Genomic DNA, 4,250 nt, shown 5'->3' with positions numbered 1-4,250 from the left:
TCACCCCTTACTTTTTTTTTGGGAGGGGAGGAGGGATAACGGAGACGATAAGACCCTAGAAACACAGAAAGTCCCTCAGGGGCTGACTCAGATATACAATAGACTCCTCAAGTCCTGATCCAGGGTACAGACTCTAGAGAGGTTGCAGGCTTCCTCGCCACCCATGCCACAAAAAAAGAAAAAAAAAAAAAAGACCAGAAAAGAGAAAGAAAATGACTGAGTGGCGTCTGAGGCAGTTGAAGCCACTAGAACGTCTCTCTTCCTGTGCTTCATCTCTCCGGGATGGAGCCCCTGTGGTCAGTAGGTGTCGCTCTTGATGGCTCATGACTAAAAAAAAATGTGTGTGTGGGGGGGGAGGAAGGTGCCAGGTGGAGGGGCAGGGAGGTTTGAGAAGCCCAGACCCTTCCATGAATGAATGAATGAATGAATGAATGAATGAATGAACTGATTTTTTTAATTCTAATTTTTTAAAATATTTATTTATTTCCCCTTTTGTTGCCCTTGTTGTTTTATTGTTGTTAGTGATGTCGTCATTGTTGGCTAGGACAGAGAGGAATGGAGAGAGGAGGGGAAGACAGAGAGGGGGAGGGAAAGACAGACACCTGCAGACCTGCTTCACCGCCTGGGAAGCGACTCCCCTGCAGGTGGGGAGTGGGGGGGGGGCTTGAACCGGGATCCTTACGCCGGTCCTTGCACTTTGCACCACCTGCGCTTAACCCGCTGCGTTACCGCCGAATTTCCCCTCCTCCTCTTCTTATTCCCCTCCTTTGTCTTTCTCCTCCTCTTCTTCTTTCGCCTCTAAATATTTTTGTTTACTTTTTACTGGATAGAAACAGAGAGAAACTGAGAGGGAAGGGGTGATAGAGAAGGAGAGAGACAGAGAGACAACTGCAGCCCTGCTTCACTACTTGTGAAGCTTTCCTCCTGCAGTTGGGGACCGGGGGCTTGAACTCGGGTCCCTGTGCCTTGTAATGTGTGTGTTTACCCGGGTGTGCCACCACCTGGCCCCCAAAACTGCAGTGGTGCTCCTAAGGTCACAGATATGAGTTATTATTTCTATGTCTACTATCTATCTATCTATCTATCCCCCCTTTTCCTATGGTCCTGCCCTCTCTACTTTTCTAAGTCACACCTACACCTGTTACTACTTCTGAGTGTCTTTCCTTTTTTTCCTCTTCTCTCTCTGGATCCCAATGGAATCTGAGTTCAGAGCTCTCTGGTCGTCTTCCCACTAGTATTTCTCCCTCTCTGGGAATATGAACCAAAAATACCAGCTCTTTCCCTTAACCCTGGCCTCCTTGGAGTGCATTGAGTTCCCTGGATTTGGGTTCGACTTGGTAAAGGAGCAGGTGGAAAGGAAAGGTTCCCTCCCTCACCTCACTTCAAGGGGTAAGGCAACCCCCTTCTCATCTCTGCTTCCAATTCTCGTGCAGAAGAGACTGTGATCTCTGTGAAGTTGTCTTGTGAGCCATCAGGAAATGAGCAAGTTGGGGTGAGGGTGTGTGTGTAGGGGCAGGAGCAGAGATGGGATCCAGGGTGGAAGACTTTGGGGAGACACCAGGGTCTTGACAAGATACCCTATTTTTTTCTATCCCTAAAGTTTCTCCCTGGAAGCAATTACAGAAGCCACAAGGCCTACCTTCTGCACCCCCCAAAACAATTTGATCCATGCTTCCAGTGGGGGGGGAGAAATGATAGGAGGGAGAGGATAAGATGGGCCCTGGACTCTTGCTCCATCAGGTCCCAGAGAGAGGGGGCAAAAAGGAGAGAGAGAGATCTGGATGTAGTAATAAGGTGATGTTTGGCTTGGAGGGAAAGAGAGGACCAGACCTGGGAAGAAAAAGGGGTCTATGTACAGATGTAGATGGGTAGTTGTAGACAGTTAATCCAAGTCTACAGTCTTGGGGGGAACCATGGTGGTTTGCAATGAAGGGACTTGGGATTCAGTCCTCTGGTGGTGGGAACGGTGTGGAATTCTACCCCTGCTGATATGTAATTTTTAAAATTAAATTAAAAAAATTTTAGTATTACAGAATTACATGTCGATAGCGATTTGAATCCACACCATTCCCACCATCAGAGTTCTGACTCTTCACTCTCCCCCACTGCAATCCAGCCCAATGCCCCTAAGGTTGTAGACATGGGCCAACCATCTTCTCTACAACCATCTGCCCACATTGATACATAGTTGCCCCCTTCTTTTTCTGATTCAATCCTCTCTTTCCCTCTAAGCCACTCATGACAGCGTAACTGCCTCCCTATGCCCCTCTCCTTCTCCTTCTCTCTCTCTGGGTGCTGATGGAGCTGGAGTGAAAAGCCCCCTTTATCTCCCTCCTATCATTTCTCCCCCGCTGGGAGTCTGGATCAAGGTTGTTTTTTGGGGAGCAGAAGGTGGGAGGTCTGGCTTCTGCAGCTGCTTCTCTGCTGAGCATGGGCATTGACAGATCAATCCATACCCCCAACCTTGACATGTAACTTTGTAAATCAATACTAAATGACTAATAAAATTTAAAAAAGAGCTTCTCCCTATATTCTGACCACTAGAAGCCATGGGGAATGAATCTGAGTCCTCCCTGAGATGGTGTGTGTGTGTGTGTGTGTGTGTGTGTGTGTGTGTGTGTGTGTGTGTGTGTGTGTGTGTGTGAGAGAGAGAGAGAGAGAGAGAGAAATATCTCGGCTGCCATGTGCCCTTTATCTCTTTGATGGAGAAGGCTTTCACCTCTCTCTTTCCTTCAATCACTGTATCCACACTGGTGGTTTTGTCAGAGGATGAAAATGAAAATTCATTGTGAGAACTGAATGACTTTCCATGAATCATTTTCTTTCTTTCTTTCTTTCTTTCTTTCTTTCTTTCTTTCTTTCTTTCTCTCTTTCTTTCTTCCTTTCTTCCTAAATATTTTATCCATTTATCTATTTTGGACAGAGACCAAGAGATATTGAGAGGGGAGGCTATGGGGGCCTTGGAGAGAGACCTCTGCAGCCCTGCTTCATCACTTACAAACCTTCCCCGTGCAGGTGGGGAGCAGGGGTTTGAACCCTGGTCCTTGTGCAGTGTCATGGGTGCCCAGTTCCCTTTCTTTCTTTTCCCTTTCCATCCTTCTTTTATTTCTTTCTCTTCCTTTCTTCCTCCCTTTCTTCTTCTTCAACTCTATTTTACTTTATAGAACAGAGAGAAATTGTGAGGGAGGAGAGACAGAAAGAGAGACTCTGAGACAGAGAGACACTTACAGCTCTGCTTCACCTTTGTAACGTGTGCGCTCAACCAGGGGGGCCACCCCCTGCCCCCTGCTTCACCTCTGGTGAAGCTCCCCCAATGCAGGTGAGGACTGGGGGTTCCAACCTGGGCCCTTGTGGGTGGTAACAGGGGCACTTAACCAGGTGCACCACCACCCAGTTCCTCAATCTTTCTTTCTCTCTTACCTTTCTCTCTCTCTCTCTGTCTTTCTTTTTCTCTTCTTTAATCTGGTGGGAGCTGGGATTGAACCTGGGTCACACACACACATGGCAAAGCAGCTCACTATCAAAGTGAACTATTCCCCTAGCTATTCCCCTAATTCATTTATGAACCCTCATAAATGAATTCATTGCCCTCAGGAATGAATGGTCAGGGCAGCTGGTTCAGTGGACGTAGCTTAGGGCTACCCTTACCTGAGGCTCCGGGTTCAAGTCCCTGGTGTCTCCTATACCAGAGAGGCGATCTGCCCCGCCCCTTGTCTTTTCATCCTGTCTTTTTGATCTAATATAAAATAAAAAAAAAATCAAATCTTTAAAAAGAAGGGACCGGGCGGTGGCACAGCCGGTTGAATGCACCAGCTATTGAGTACAGAGACCCAGGTTTGAGCCTCCTGGGGGAAGCTTCACAAGCTGTAAAACAGGGCTGCAGGTGTCTCTCTGTCTCTCTTCCTTTCTACCTCTCCCTCCCCTCTCAATTTCTTTCTGTCTCTATGCAACTAATAAATAAAATGTGAAAAAGTCCCACAAGCTAGAAGATGACAGACAGCTGACACTCACTGCCTTGTGGATGCAGAGGACAGTGTGGGTGGGTGGGTGGGGGAAACTCAATTTCCCTCCCACCCAAGGGGACAGTCACTCCTCAGTCTGGGGGCATGATGGCTTCCAACTGTCTCACCACCAAAAAAAAAAAAAAACAAAAAACAAGACATTTGGATTCATCTATGTGGTCAGTCATGCTGAAACACCAGCTACTGTTTCCTGTTTTAGAAACACACACACATGCACACGGGGACTGG

The sequence above is a fragment of the Erinaceus europaeus genome, unplaced genomic scaffold, assembly GCF_950295315.1.
Source record: "Erinaceus europaeus unplaced genomic scaffold, mEriEur2.1 scaffold_1022, whole genome shotgun sequence".
In the NCBI taxonomy this organism is placed as follows: Eukaryota; Metazoa; Chordata; class Mammalia; order Eulipotyphla; family Erinaceidae; genus Erinaceus; species Erinaceus europaeus.
Note: the sequence above shows the minus strand (reverse complement) of the source record.